The sequence below is a fragment of the Oryzias latipes genome, chromosome 16 (assembly GCF_002234675.1).
Source record: "Oryzias latipes chromosome 16, ASM223467v1".
Lineage (NCBI taxonomy): Eukaryota > Metazoa > Chordata > Actinopteri > Beloniformes > Adrianichthyidae > Oryzias > Oryzias latipes.
Window position 1 is genome coordinate 25784240 of NC_019874.2, and position 16737 is coordinate 25800976.

At 40.1% G+C, this 16737-nt stretch overlaps 1 long non-coding RNA gene across 3 annotated transcripts; it reads right to left on the minus strand.

Annotated features, from left to right (window-relative positions):
- Positions 1 to 750: 750 nt before the first annotated feature.
- On the minus strand, positions 751 to 3460 carry LOC111948992. Of its 3 annotated transcripts, XR_002874994.1 has the most exons (5): positions 2929 to 3460; positions 1904 to 2064; positions 1540 to 1604; positions 1280 to 1435; positions 751 to 1173 (listed from the first exon to the last, which is right to left on the minus strand). It is a non-coding gene; the product is annotated as an uncharacterized LOC111948992 (long non-coding RNA). The 3 variants fall into 3 exon arrangements; XR_002874992.1 differs by lacking the exon at positions 1904 to 2064; XR_002874993.1 differs by lacking the exon at positions 2929 to 3460 and having other exon boundaries at positions 1904 to 2922.
- Between the last annotated feature and the right edge of the window lie 13277 nt (positions 3461 to 16737).

The window sequence follows — 16737 nt, forward strand, 5'->3', positions numbered from 1 at the left end:
GTCCGCAGTTTCCGTGGTGGCCCCAACTGTGTATGCCCACATGGGCTTGAAGTGGGTGCTGAGTGTATTTCCTGTAGGTCACAAGTGGGTAAGTAGCATTAGAACTGACATTGGGCCCATATTTTCACCCCTGTGGGTTAGAAGTGGGATTAAAACAGGACCCATATGGGTCCCAACTGGGAAAAGTACACAAGACCCACGTTGGCCCCACTAATATGTCTATCAGTATTGCATATGGGTTTTATGTGGGACCTAAATGGGCTATAATGTGGGCTATGAGTGGGTTTGTCCGCAGTTTCCATGGTGGCCCCAACTGTGTGTGCCCACATGGGCTTGAAGTGGGTGGTCAGTGGGTTTCCTGTAGGCCCCTAGTGGGTAAGTAGCATTAGAACCATACTCATAGTTAACCATAACTCGTAGTTCTTCATCTGTGGGCTGGAAGTATGATTGAAACAGGGCAAAGATGGGCCCCAATCAGGTAATCATCCATGACCCATTTTGGCCCCACTTAAGCATCAATTAGTATTGCATATTGGGTTAATGTGGGACCTAAATAAGCCACCATGTGGGCCATGAGTGGGTTTGTGCAGTGTTGCCATTGAGGTCCCACCTGTGTTTTCCTACAGTGCTATATACCAGTGAACCATTATAGGGTCTTCTTTTCCATCTAGCTTTCCTAAAACCCAAATGAGAAGATTCTGTAAAATCCCACTGTTTCACAACATAATTTTCCAAATGACGTCAACAAAATGCTTTTAAAATGTTTCAATTTAATAAAAGAAAATAAATTATCCTGATCCTGCATTGTGAAAACGAGATACAAGACCATGGCAAGGTCACCCAAAGGTTTAACAGATAACACACAGGATCTAACATACAACAGTTACTTAATAAAATAAAGAACTACTTCACTTGGTACAGTACAATATGAACAACCTTAATGTGTGCCAATTATGTGACGAAAAAATAAATAAATCCAGTAAAACAAAATACTCATAGCATCCTTGACGGTTCCTGAGAACAAGCTCCATCGGCTTGATATTCAAGCTCTCTTTGAGTCCTTATAGCTCGGTTTCCTCCCCTGTCACGAGCTCCAACAAACCATTTGGAGAGGCCCTTCTCCACTTCCTTTAGTGGGACTGGTTGGGTGATGTCATTTTTTCTTCACTGCCCCTAAAAAGAAATCACAAAAAACAAAGTATTCATTTTAGCCTGGGATTAAACTTACTAAATCATTTGTCAGTGATGAATATAAATTAATAAATTCAACTCTAATTACCATAGAAGACATCAAAAAGACGCAGTTAGCAGAATTTATTCTCTCCATGACGTCCAAACAGGTTATATTGCAGAGCCAACTCATTGGACATGAGGAAGCCCATCATTCTTCTGGTTGCATCGTCCAAGAGTCCCCAATTACTCCAACCACAGCAACCTTTTTAAATAGAGAAAATATCACAAGATAGAAAGATGCAGTTAAACGTTAACAGCTTAATTACATATATAAATAATAAAATAAAACTTTAAGTATAAACTTACAACTGCTGACATGAAATCTATATCGGCGAGTCTGTCACGACAACTTGAGTGAAGCTGCAGGTGACCTGACCAACACAAGGGACAAAACAACTAAACTCTGAAATAACCATTCCCTGAAGCAAGTGTTCAAGTAACTCTAGGATAATAAAATTACGTTTACTCTATATATATATATATATATATATATATATATATATATATATATATATATATATATATATATATATATATATATATATATATATATATATATTAAGCATAATTAAAACTATTAAATACTTCCAGAAACTCAATACAGGGGCCTATACCCTGTTATTTCTAAGCCCTTAATAGTAAGCAACATCCATATATATGATAATATTACCTTTGGCACACACACAAAAGGATTTTTTTGATTAAATATTGGTTATTATCCTGCGTTTTTTTCCAAACTGGAAATAACAGGACTCATCCTCTGAGTCACCGGCTTTCGCTCTGTGTGTGTGACGTCAATCTCGGCAGATGGAGTCGGCCTCGGCAGCGTGTCTGCGTTTCTCCCAGGAAAACAAAAAAACATTCAAACTTCTGCAAAGATGGATGTGCATATTGTGCATATAAAAATAAAGCGCTTTTGACAAACATTTTTGCTCTGCGGAGAAAGTGGGTGTGTGTCTGTGGGCGGTGCCGGCAGCGCAGACTCTCATGAACGGGACCGTTCTCAATAATGTGTTCTTCACGTCAGCTCATGAGAAGAACCCGCTCGATTTTAGAGGAATACTCGCGAATGGGTCGAAATACCGCTTAGGTGTCATTTTGTGAGGAATCAACATTATAATACACTAAAAAGCTAAAACAAAAAAGATTTTGCATTTTATGGATCTAAACTCGCCGCTGGACTGATTAGTATTCATTCATTTTTACCGAGAAATTCCGGTCATTTTTCAAAATAAGATCATTCAGACTCATAATAAAACGAACTAAAAAAAACATTTCACACAAAACCTGGCCAAATTATATATGGCCAAAAAAAGTTATCCCCGCAAGATCCAAATAGAAACCACTAAATTGGACGGAAACCCGCCGAATCTGGCAACTCTGTTACTACTAGTAATACTAGGATGCGCTTCCTTGTTTGACGCCTCGGTGAAACGCCGACACACACTGGCTGGATGATCGGTGACGCGACCCTATACTTGTCATCATGTCTGGAAATAAACCTTCTGCACGTGGAAACTAGTTGTCTGCCCGTTTGTGACACCGGCTTCTTTCAAATGCAAAAGCCGCTGTAACGTGGATGGATTCAACTGCAGGACAGAACAACACTCCCGAGCTGCGCATGCTTTTATGAACCACATTTATCATCGCCAGTTAGAGCTGTAAACAAAACACAAAACCAAAAAGGTATCTTACCTTGATATCAATAAATGGCCTGGATGAATGGTGCGACAGAAGTGCAGAATCTCCTTGCGTTGACGGACCAGGACGACTGACTGAATCCGTATCAGGAAATGAGCGGGAGATTCAAAACGCAGCAACCGTCCAATCAGCAACGCCTGCTTACCACTTTGAACTCCTTAAACCACCCTGCTTGCCCTTTGAGAAAAATTAAAACTTTAATTCTATTTTTTTTTTTTACTTTTCAACAGTCAAAATGGGTTTTTGTAATAAGGCAGGTTTCTACTCCAATAAAAAAGTCATTTTATTTACATATTAAAATTTTCTATAAAAACTAGACTAAACCAATCCAGCATATGAACACATTTTATTTCAGTAGTAGTGTCAGGTAAGTTTGCATGACAGATGTTAAACTATTTTTGTAAGCTAACACAAGTAAAAGAAAAAATAGCAAATTGCTCTTTATGCTCATTGTGATTAAATGGTAAATGGCGTATACTTATATAGCACTTTTTACCTTCTTTCGAAGGCCCAAAGCGCTTTACAGTCACAGGTCCATTCACCCATGCACACACACATGGCGGCTCCGCTGCCAAACACTGGCGCCAACCTCCCACCAGAGGCAAGGTGGGGTTCAGGGTCTTGCCCAAGGACACTGCGACACATGGGCATGCAAGGCGGGAATCATACCTGCAATCTTACGATCATGGGTCGACTGCCCTACCGCTGCACCACTGCCGCCCCATATTAGTGCAATGGTGTTACTACGAAGGGGAATATTCTGCTGTGTTCCAACCAATTTCACATTTAAATACTTCCAACATAATTCCAAAAAACATTAATTAAAATTGCATGCACTAAATTAGATGAACTAAGGGAATTATTAGATATTCACCTCACCCAGCTCACTCTGTTAAAACAGAAACACTGCAAAGCGTGAGACACAGCGCAGAGGACAGCATCACGACACATTCACCTTTCCCACAGCTAGACTGCCACAGTTAAAATAATGTCAAAAATTAATAACTGAAATGCAACCAAAGACCACCATCCAAATAAATGTCTAATAACTTGTAATCTGCAATCTAATTGCCTGCAATTCTTATTCAGCTGGCCTGAGCCCACTGATGGGTTGCAAGTGCCCTTCTGCAGGGCCCTGAGATTAAATCTGTGTTGTTTGTTGATTGCAAGTTACAGGGAATAAAAGTCTTGGTTCATTTTGTATGCACTAAAACTGGGTGGATTGAAAAAGGTTAAAAACTGCTGTGTTTCACAAAACATACTGTATATAGCATTAGTTTTCTGTGTTTTAGAATTTAAGTTAGGGTATAGTAGGTGTAGGTACCAAAACTATTCAGCCTGCAATTACCGTTGGAGGTCCTTCAGGGTCCTGGGACTAATGCTGACGTCACATTTTTTTTAATGGCTGTCCGTTGGTCCGGTGACGTGTCAGATTGTGATAGGACAAATTACAATACTGGTAAATGGTAAATGTCGTACACGGATACAGAGCTTTTCTACCTTCCTTGAAGGCCCAAAGTGCTTTACAGTCATAATTCCATTCACCCTTTCACACACACATTCACAGACTGGTGGTGGCTCCGCTGCCGAACACTTGCGTCAACCTTAAAAAACAGAGTTAAGGTGGGGTTCAGTGTCTTGCCCAAGGACACTTCGACACATGAGCGGAGCACAATGATTCCTCTTTTTCAAAACGTTACCTTGAGACCTTTGCACCCCTAAGCATTGACTGCATATGCATACATGGCCAATAAAAAAACCTTGAACCTTGAAGCCAGGCTTGTTCTGAATAGGACAGCAACACAACAAATGTGTTATGTTCAAACAAAGTTACCACTTCATCTTAAACTGTGTCGTTAAAAACTTGAATCTGTGTTGGATCCACTGAGCACCAATGAAAAAAGTAAATATTTTTAATAAATAGGAAAGCCAGACAGAAGACTAGATGGTTGTATGGTGCCAAAATTGGGACAAGTGGTCAACCTACTTGTATCTAATTGCTTACTGCTACATCCTCAAAATCTCAGCACTTCCTCTACAAACTACCAAAACTCTGGACAGGAAAAAATAAATGTCATAATTGTCCAATATTGCAAATGCAGGTTGGTCTGGGTAAAACATGGTAAAATATTAAAATGTATGTCTATTTGTGGTTCATCAATTTAGCCAGTGTTAACAGCTGGACTGATGAGAATTAGAAAAGCTGTGATTCATATTCAATTTGGAAAGAGTCTTCAGGGGTTCTGTCATTTTACTCATCTTCTTGGATTTTAAGCATATGTCTAGTAACAGAATACAAAACAACCTTTTAAAATACCTGCCTATATGGTTAACCCATTAGCACTCTTACTGTGGTACTCATTTGTAGCAAACCATGTGGGTCCTACATACAGTGGCCCACTTACAGACCAGGTCTTCTTCGCCCACCTAGATCCTTTATTCAGCCTATATGGTTAGCCCATGAGGGCTCCTCATGTGGGACCCATGTAAGTTATACCACATGGACCCTACATACAGTGGCCCAGTTACAGACCAGGTCTTCTTTGCCCACCCGGGCTCTTTATCAGGCCTATATGGTTAGCCCATGAGGGCTCCTCATGTGGGACCCATGTAAGTTATACCACATGGGCCCTACATACAGTGGCCCAGTTACAGACCAGGTTTTCTTTGCCCACCCGGGCTCTTTATCAGGCATATATGGTTAGCCCATGAGGGCTCCTCATGTGGGACCCATGTAAGTTATACCACATGGGTCCTACATACAGTGGCCCAGTTACAGACCAGGTCTTCTTTGCCCACCTAGATCCTTTAGCGGGCCTATATGGTTAGCCCATGAGGGCTCCACACCTGGGACTCATGTGGGCAAAACCATATGGGTCCCACATACAGTGTCCCAGTTACAGACCAGGTCTTCTTTGCCCACCTAGATCCTTTAGCGGGCCTATATGGTTAGTCCATGAGGGCTCCACACGTGGGACTCATGTGGGCCAAACCATATGGGTCCCACATACTGTGTCCCAGTTACAGACCAGGTCTTCTTTGCCCACCCGGGCTCTTTATCAGGCCTATATGGTTAGCCCATGAGGGCTCCTCATGTGGGACCCATGTAAGTTATACCACATGGGCCCTACATACAGTGGCCCAGTTACAGACCAGGTTTTCTTTGCCCACCCGGGCTCTTTATCAGGCATATATGGTTAGCCCATGAGGGCTCCTCATGTGGGACCCATGTAAGTTATACCACATTGGTCCTACATACAGTGGCCCAGTTACAGACCAGGTCTTCTTTGCCCACCTAGATCCTTTAGCGGGCCTATATGGTTAGCCCATGAGGGCTCCACACCTGGGACTCATGTGGGCCAAACCATATGGGTCCCACATACAGTGTCCCAGTTACAGAGCAGGTCTTCTTTGCCCACCCGGGCTCTTTATCAGGCCTATATGGTTAGCCCATGAGGGCTCCTCATGTGGGACCAATGTAACTTATTCCACATGGGTCCTACATACAGTGGCCCAGTTACAGACCAGGTCTTCTTCCCCCACCTAGATCCTTTAGCAGGCCTATATGGTTAGCCCATGAGGGCTCCTCATGTGGGACCCATGTATGTTATACCACATGGGCCCTACATACAGTGGCCCAGTTACAGACCAGGTCTTCTTTGCCCACCCGGGCTCTTTATCAGGCCTATATGGTTAGCACATGAGGGCTCCTCATATAGGACCCATGTAACTTATACCACATGGGCCCTACATACAGTGGCCCAGTTACAGAGTAGGTCTTCTTCGCCCACATAGACCCTTTATTGGGCCTATTTGGTTAGCCCATGACGGCTCCTCATGTGGGACCCATGTAAGTTATACCACATGGGTCCTACATACAGTGGCCCAGTTACAGACCAGGTCTTCTTTACCACCTAGATCATTTAGCGGGCCTATATGGTTAGCCCATGAGGGCTCCACACCTGGGACTCATGTGGGCCAAACCATATGGGTCCCACATACAGTGTCCCAGTTACAGACCAGGTCTTCTTTGCCCACCCGGGCTCTTTATCAGGCATATATGGTTAGCCCATGAGGGCTCCTCATGTGGGACCCATGTAAGTTATACCACATGGGCCCTACATACAGTGGCCCAGTTACAGACCAGGTTTTCTTTGCCCACCCGGGCTCTTTATCAGGCATATATGGTTAGCCCATGAGGGCTCCTCATGTGGGACCCATGTAAGTTATACCACATGGGTCCTACATACAGTGGCCCAGTTACAGACCAGGTCTTCTTTACCACCTAGATCATTTAGCGGGCCTATATGGTTAGCCCATGAGGGCTCCACACCTGGGACTCATGTGGGCCAAACCATATGGGTCCCACATACAGTGTCCCAGTTACAGACCAGGTCTTCTTTGCCCACCCGGGCTCTTTATCAGGCATATATGGTTAGCCCATGAGGGCTCCTCATGTGGGACCCATGTAAGTTATTCCACATGGGTCTTACATGCAGTGGCCCAGTTACAGACCAGGTTTTCTTTGCCCACCTAGATCCTTTAGCGGGCCTATATGGTTAGCCCATGAGGGCTCCACACGTTGGACTCATGTAGGCCAAACCATATGGGTCCCACATACAGTGTCCCAGTTACAGCCCAAGTCTTTATGGCCCAGATGCAACCCATATGGGCCTTACTTGGCTGACCTTCATGGGTTCTAGCCCACATGGTTCCTTTGTAGGGCCCTAACAGGTAACCCATGTGGGGGGCCAATGTGGGGCCAATGTAGGCAAAACCTAATGGGGCCTTCAAAGTTTACCCAAAATAAACCCATGCCCAGTCAGTACCCACATAGCCCACCTCTTTCCCAGTTGGGGCCCACGTGACATTGCTGGCTGGGAGCTAGGGGTGTGTTAAAGGCCAGTGTGATTTAGTCTTTTTGGCAAAAGAAAGCTCTAATTTTTTCTGTCCCATGAATGAAACACTTTAGATCCTTTCCTGAATTCTACTCAAAAGCTTCAGTTTACTGAACCGTGTTTAAAACCTATGCAATGTTCTGGTAGTCCTGTTATTTTCAGATTCAAGCCTCTTTTGGAAGCACCTAAATATTTTTAAAATTTAAAATACAAATAAAGTCAATTTTAACTATTGAATTCCAGTCAAATGTTGGCTATGAAAAAAAGAATGTGAAAATTCTCTGACTGCATATGCCCACATAAAACCAAATAGAGAAAATGTGTTTTTCAGAGAACTGCAGCTGCAAGGCGCAAATCCCTTTTCTTCTAGCTCCTATCTAAAGCCTCAGTGGCATGTCTTTAGGCAGGAGTTCTGCACACACCCCTCACACCTTTGGTGGCGTTTGCGCTCATGAAGTGCTGTTTGCCATCTTTTATGATGTTTGTTTCCAAAAAGGTTAATATTGTGTGTTGCAATTTAAGAGATTAAATTTGCCATTCTAGTTAGTTTATTTGTTGATAATATTCTAAATATGAACACTGTATGTGAGACTGGCAGATGTGTGCAGTGATGTTAAGTACAAAACAGTAAAGACATTTTGCAAATGAAGACAACACAAAAGTCAGTCATAACTCAGTGGTGATTAAAAATGTTCTAATTGAACCTAGTGATCATTTACTGCATAGCATTAAGCCTTAGTCTTTGTCACTTGGCTCTAAACTGATATCAAAGTTAGGTGGAGTAAATGTATTTAGGTCATAAACAAGGACTGAGCTTAAAATATTCAGAAAAATGTTCATTAAGCAATTTTAGATTGAGGCTGTGGTTTTTTAAATGCTAAATGACATGATATACTAATTTTCAATTCTGACCTTTCGTGGCTCTTTTTTTTCTGCCTGATATTTAAGGTTAGACTGATCACTTAAGTTCACATACTTCCTCTTAATGATCTATTCCAATGCTAAACCTCAGGTAGCAAAACAAACAAAAGAATAATTTCCTTCAAATGTGCAGACATGGACGTTAACGTATTTACTAAAATTATTATCTTAGGCCAAAGTTCAAAAGCAATGTCTGAGTTTTTTTGTTTATATTCAGTTAATTGTGGTTTTAATTTCCTATGAGTATTTCTTGGGTAAAACAGAGCAGTATTCCAATGTTCTCTTTACATGGGTACACAGTCGAACTACTTTCTGTTTCATGTCTAATACTGGCACTTTCTGGATAAAAGCATTTTTTAGCCCAAAAGAAAAAAGCACCACATTCTCTTTAAAGTATGTGATTTTCTTTTCTGGATCAATTTATGGACTGAAAAATGGACAATGTAAAAAGCTCCAGCTGAGGCGGCATGTTTGAGAAAAATAACTGACATCAAGTGTTTCTTTATTGGACTGTCCTTTAGTTCAAGAAAGTTACCACACTCCAAAGTATTGTGTCTGAAAAATACAAGCAATCAGCCTCTTTGTGGAACAAAGTGTGAGACTTTTTACCTTTTACTCGCTGTCTGTCTGGGTCGGACTTCCTCCTGAAAGGAACAGGAAGCAGCAGATTTCCTTTCTTCTCACTTTGTTTTTTGTCTTTGTCTACATCTTTAGGGATCAAATTTCCCCTTAATTAGTTTCCTGCAAAAACAAAAAGGCCATCTTTCTTAAGAATTCAGTAATTAAGCTTTCTGCCTGAAACCACAAAGCAGAAGATAAAGTGTGAAACCTCACAGAGAAACTCTAAAACTAGCAGGACATGAGATGCTTAGCAAGTTCATTAGCAGCAACAGCATTAGGGCAGCACAGCCTAAGGGATGTCTATCAGTCAGTTGGTGGGTTTGGCCTCCACCTGCGTTCAGACGGAAATATATCAATAGCTGTTGGACTGGCAGCACAAAATGTTGCCAGATCTGAAATGTATTGCTGTTTTTGCAGGTTTCCTAATTACCTGAATTCAAGATATTTTACACAAAGCCAAACCTATGCCTAAATAAAAAAAAATAACGACAATTAAATGCATAAAGCAAAACCTTAGCTTATAGGCATTCCCATTTTGCCTGTAATTTTCCTTTAAAATACATCATGTTGAGAGAAATCATTTTGACATGCATTTTTCTCATAGATGCATACTATTTTCTTGAAAATCTGAATTAATATATCACTTTTTCTTAGTTCTTTGCATTTAAAACTTTAGCTTTTTTATAATCTACACTAATACATTTTTTGTAAAATCCAAATTTATTTTCCCTCATCAAACTCATCCCCTCAGTTACCTCTTCCTTCTGATTATTATTTCAGGCTCATCGACAGAAAATCTTTTTTAGTTGACCTAACATTTTTTTCTTCAGCACAGTCTGCTGAGTGTTTTCTTAATCCCACTCTTGGTGAATTTCTGACCTTTAACGCCTCCTCCATTCTGACTGTATACTGATGAATTTATAGATTTTCCTTCCTATTCTTTGCATTCTTTCTCCCATTGATTGAATGCAGCAAACATGTTTGTAAAGAAAAAGATCATTCAGGAAAGATCTTGCATTTCACACCCCCACACAGACCCACACTAATTCATACTCATAAAAGCCTCTGTTCAGGTGAATTATAAAGAATGTAAAACCTTGAATAACTTCATAATTCGATTGCAAGCTTGAATTGTCACCAAACTAAATCCCCGACATCAAAAAGGGTAATGAGCAACCACAGAGACAACCTCTTTATGTAACTACCATGCTTCGCATTACAATTATCCGTGTGCCACAGCAAACCACACGGCAAGCTGTTCCATTTGCTCGTGTTTTAACAGTTACATTTGGAACATTTTGTGACATTTGTATTTAAACAAACTCTTTTTCTTGTCCTTATAATGACTTCCTCCCTGCTGACTTCTGCCCTTTTCAATTTTTACTTTTAGCATTTATCGAAGGTTTGTAAAACTTTGGAATGATGCACATCCCTCTTTTGTATTTTATTGTGTATGTTTATATGAAGATTTTGTGATTTTAGTGGGTGACTACATCTATTTATTTTATATTTTATTGGGCCTCAACCCATTGGCATAAATAAACCAACCAACCAACCAACCAGCCAGCCAGCCATCCAGCCAACCAGCCAACCAACCAGACAACAAAGCCAAGTAGAGAAGTGGGCTCTAAGAGGAGAAGTTGGTCCCATTTGGTTATGAGTGCACAGAAAAATGTGGGCCTTGAATGGGTTTGTCTGCAGTTGTGGTGGTCCCACCTGTGTTTGCCCACATTGGCTTAAAGGGCACTCAGTGGGTAAAGCTGGCTATGCTGTCCACCAGGCATTGCCAATGTGGGCAAACACGGGACCACCACAGAAACTGCGGACAAACCCATTCGGGGCCCACATTTTCTGCCCACTTTTAAACCATATGGAGCCAACTTGGCCTTGCTCGCTGGTAAATGAATAAACACCGATCTACTTGAGTTTTTTGTCTTCCATTGGGAACTTAAAATCTTTACGAGATGTTATTTTATTAAATGTTGTATTTTACACAGAGAACTGTCCAGGGTGTACCCTGCTTTCGCCGACAGGTGGGTAGGATAGGCTTTGGCAGCCCCGTGACCCCGAAAGGGATAAAACGGCAGAAGATGAATGAAAAACATTTTACACAGAGAATTCTTCAAGCTACAAGAACAAAAAGATTTCGGCAAAATGCATTGGTGTGCCTCAGGACTGGTCTCTCTGATCAACTCTATGCAAATTGGTTTCTTCTTCTTTGCTCATCAAAATATGTCCCTTCCAATGCAGTTAATTGTTGTCCCCCTTCATCCACTCCAAAAAGGCAAAGAAAATTGCTTGAATATGTCCAATTCATGCTCATGGAGATATTTTTATGGCAAAATGCAGGAAACTATAAATAATCTTTCCAAAAATGTTAAATTCATCACTCCTTATCTTTTATTTAAGCATTTCATTCATTTCATTATGACCAGATCATTCTCTGTAAAGGTCAAACCTCACAACACAAGTGTTTTGCTTACGAGTGGCAGCTGCAGGAACAAGGAGAAGATGAAGCCTTGAATCTTGTGGACCAAACAAAAAAAATCACCTGGGTTAAAAAAAAAAAATCACAGAACCCTGTCGTTTACATTGAAAGCTGATAGCTGACAAAAGAAAAAGAACAGGAACGTTTGGGTGTTTCATTAAAAAGATTGCCTTTTGAGAAGTGAAGCTTATTTAACTATTTAAAATGAACTTTTTTTTACATAAAGGATTTTTGATTTCCAATGCATTTTCTATTTTTTTTATATTTTTTTTGGTTGAAAAAAAAGCAATTTCTACTTTTTGTCTTTTTCAGTTTTTTATTTAATTGTTTTCTCATAGATACTTTACAAAAATGTTTTTTTAAAGTTAAAGTTCCTTCATTACAGGACGCCAAGATAACATACAAAATCTGATAAACGAATTTATTTTTATGAAATACACAAGATAAGGTTCAGTATCTGTGGTGTTCTGCTGTTTCCAGACTTCAAAAAGATCCACGCTGAGGCAGGGCTTGAGAGCAAAAGCTGAAGACAGGAAGCGGGGAGAAAATCTTACAAAGAGATGGATATCAATTCAAGTGGGGGAAGATGACACAGCCCATCTTCAGGCAGAAGCGCCCATTCCAGAGCAGCACGCCACTTCAGAACGCTGAATTAATTCACTTTGACGAAGATATGCTTGCTTGTCTGGAAAGATAAGCCCCCCCTCCCTTCCTTTCCTTCCATCTCTTTACACTACAACCCCCCTGTCTTAAAGGCTTCCTTCACAACTTACTCTCAGGACACCCTTGACCTCTCTGGTTCACTCCATGTAAGGCTGAAGGAGCTTCGCTTGGGGCCGACACTGTGAATTTCAGGGGACAGATGGGAGGATCTGCAGGCACCACAGCTTTGAGTCACGTTTGGCCGTGCAGTGAGGTCATCTTTGTTCGGACGCGTGTGCCCGAGCGAGCGGGTGTTGCACAGATGTGGGCTGTGTGAGAGAGATGCATCAGCTGTTGCTATAGGATCATTATAATGGCAAGTAATCTGTCATTTTTAAGTAACTTGCACAACACTAATGGAGAAACTTTGAGAGCTTTAATAGTTAAATCAAAAAAGTAAAACATAAGGCAATAAAACTAAGGTTTTTTTCTTAGAGTTTCATTTGATTACTTTTCATACAAAGTAAAGCGATGTATTTCTTTTATTCATTACCTTCTAGAAATATATTCAATCTTCTGCAAACAGGGTCTTAAGGTAGAAGATTACCTGTTGCCAACCGCAGATGGGAATCAGTAGGGAAAAAAAGCAATTTTCCAGCACACAAAAGAAAAGAAATGCCAGCTCTTGCATACAACCACATATGAAATCAGCTGATTTTGTTCAAAGATTTTTCTCTTGTCATACGTGGTTTTTTTTAGAATCTAAAGAACAGCACAAAAATGAGGGAGAATGAGAGCACAGGAGTCCTTCCTCTGGGTTGGCAGCCCTTTTGACAAAAGATATCCACAATGTTGTTTTTGTTTTGTTTTTGTAATGAGGAGGGGTCAAAATTCAAGCCTGAAAGACACTATTGTGGTGTTGCTGGTTACAGGTAATCGGTCTGCCCTAAGCAGACCAAACACAGTTTGCTGTTCCAGAAAATCATTTTCTAAAGTGAACACCTCTTTATTTTTACTTTCTTTTCCTTTCTTGATGTATAAAAACTGAGCATGTAGCATGCAAGCGTACATAGGCCACACCACCTGGAGGGAAACCACACGTATGTCATCTCTAGAGGCACACATTGTCTTAGAGTGAAACTTGTAACAATACATCAGAACAAACAAAACACACAAAGACAACTAAGCACAAAAGAAGGAAATGATGTGCCACAACAATGAGTTCTCATGTTCTATTTCTCTATAGAAAGTTTCACTCTGACATATATTTCTAGGTTGCAAAAAGCAAAACTATAAATACCAAGGAGGAAGAATGCTTCCACACAGAAATGCAACACCAGACGGTGCCTAAATGAGGCACATATAAAAGGCTGTTAGAGACGGAAGCTGGGGAGAACACAAGTGCACTAGGCTGAAGGTAACCCTGGCCCTGCCACTTTGCTTATAATTAAACTTAAAACATGCCAAAAATATTCAGGATGTGGTGTCTGGTACAGTCACAGAACCTGCAACTGCGTCAAGCATAAAACCAAGCCAAATCCCAGAACAAGTGACTCTCTGATGACCAGCTGTTTTGAAATAAGTTCATACGATCCAAATTTAGGACACCATATGCAGACTTTGCAGAAAAACATATTTTTTAGCAACAAAGTTTGTCAGATTTAAAATAAAGGAGAAAAGAAACAGAAAAATTCTAACAAATAGGATTTAAAACTCATTGACAGCAACACATGTGACTGTGAAGATGCAAACCTGCTGTGCTTATGGCTGAGAGAATGACACAACTTCAAAAACGGATCAAGATCACTTCAGTCAAATACAGGTGAGCATGACTGCATCAAGCCAGAGAACAGAAAGAAAACTAAAAACATCCTCATTGTCACCCAAAATAAGGAACAGCACAAAGCATTTTAAAAAAACAGCTATTGCAATTGCAGAACTAAGACAACATGACAAAAATGAAAACATGATTAAACAGAAGCATGACAAAGAAACAGAACTGATAGATACAAACTTAGACCAATTGAGTAGAGCAGAAAACTAAGCAATACAAAAGGATAAATAATTGGACTAAAAATAAAATCAGGAGAATTAAAGTTGAAGTCCCATCATATACCTGGGTGCGTGAAATCTCCATTTGATCCATTCCCTGGGGGAACAGTGAGCTGCAGACACAGCCACTGCCCAATCCAGCCCATTAATGCTAAGAGCCAAGCAGAGACCTACTGGGTCCCATTTTTAGGGTCTTTAGTATGACTCGACCATGAACATGAACTCGTGACCATTGAGCGGGTGTGCCTCTGAACTGGGAATAAACCATATAGAGTGAAATACAACAGAACGCAGATTTTTTTTGTAAATACAGTATGTAAATTTAAACATTTAAAATAAAGCCAAGTTTGGATGTAAATTGTGATTTGTTTTTTTTTAGGGATATAAGTTTTTCCAGTAAAACATTCAGTTGGCGTTGCTTGCTATCAGAGTGACAAAACCTAAATATTAGCAACATTCTAATTAAAAATACATGTAGTTTATTTTTTTACATAAATTTATGGCAAATTTAAAAAAAATGGTAGTTATGTGTGGATGTTTACTTTGGTTGGAAGTTAGACTGTACACAGTCTAACTTCAAATGTTGAACTGTTGTTGTTCACCTTTCAGCATATCCTTTCAGGGATTTGCACAGGTGGTTTGGCAAAGAGAATTTCACCCCAGATGCCCTTCCTGGATTTTATCTGGGCTATGGACAGAGAGGGTATCACACTTGACGAATCTTATCATTTCTCCTGGGAAACGAACCCTGGTTTCCCAAGTGGCAGTTCACTTCTTTACCAACTTAACCAAGGTACAGTTGGTCAAGCTGGACTTTTATTTTGCAGAGAGGTTAGAGTGTATTGGCTTTTATTTTGGTGAGAAGTTAGACTGTAAGGACCTTTATTTTGGTGAGAAGTTCGACAGTATGGACCTTTATTTTGGTGAGAAGTTAGACAGCAAGGACCTTTATTTTGGTAAGAAGTTAATATGGACCTTTATTTTGATAAGAACTTAGAGTGTATCAGATCAGATCAATTTAAATATTTTTCTTTGGTTCCACTTCAGATGATTAATTAATAACTACAGATGTGTTTTTGCCTTTTTTGGTTAGGATGTGGAGGCTTAAGATTTTAACAAGAGTTCAACAACTTTAATTGGAAACGGTGTGCTGACTTTCAGCTTGTAGGAAACGCTTGTCAGAACCTATTGTTCTAAGCTTTATAAAATTACAGCAAAAACACTCATTTGACTCACTGAAAGAAATCCTGACAGTTTCTCATTGGACTTGTTTAGATAATCTCCTTTTAATTAACGCTCACTCACAGCCTTTATAATGGAGATGCATAGGAAGAGAACAGAGAAGAGCAGCTTTCATGATGACGTGTCCCATAAAATAAGGACATTGTTGCTGAGCGTTTTTTTCTTTTGAAGCGCATACATTCTGCATAATTTGGCCACAGCAGGAATAAACACCGATGGATGCCAGTTTTTCTCCATCAGCAACACCCATTGACCTCCACCTGTTATTCAAACAAAATGACAGGTGCACTGATGAATTACAGCCCTGCTGAATCTGACTGTTAATCTGACAGAACAATTGACACCAAAGCAGAGCACAACAGGGACACAAGGACTAACTCAAAGGTTCCAGTGCACCTTTCCAAAAAGAACTTTAAAAGAATCAAAGATTTTACACATTTTCCTACAGACAGGAATGGTTTTATGTTATGTGAAACTTGCACCCAACACATGTGTTTTTTTAAAGTCATTAGACTGCTTAAACCACACTTAAAAGCTGTCCATGGTCATAAAAAATCAACTGAAGTAAAATACAAAACTGTATTAATCTATAAACCTTGTATACAATTTAAATATAAACTGTTGACTACTTTCCTGGTAGGTGAAAAGGTGGACATTAGTTTAAAAAAGTATTTTAGGAATTGAAATAAATGATAATCAAATGCAGCACATTTGCAACACACCTATAAGATAATGCCATGCAGTGTGGATTTAATTTCCACTTTTTTCTCATAATGTCACGTGAAAACAAGTCGAGAAGCCACCATCCCCAGATTTTTTTCCTTTTAATCCAAGAGAAAATCCAAATGTGAATAAGACAAAACAGACAACACAATCCAAAATAAAGATTGAACAAGGAAACCTAATTAATCTAAAGTTACTTTCTAAAAAACAAATAAA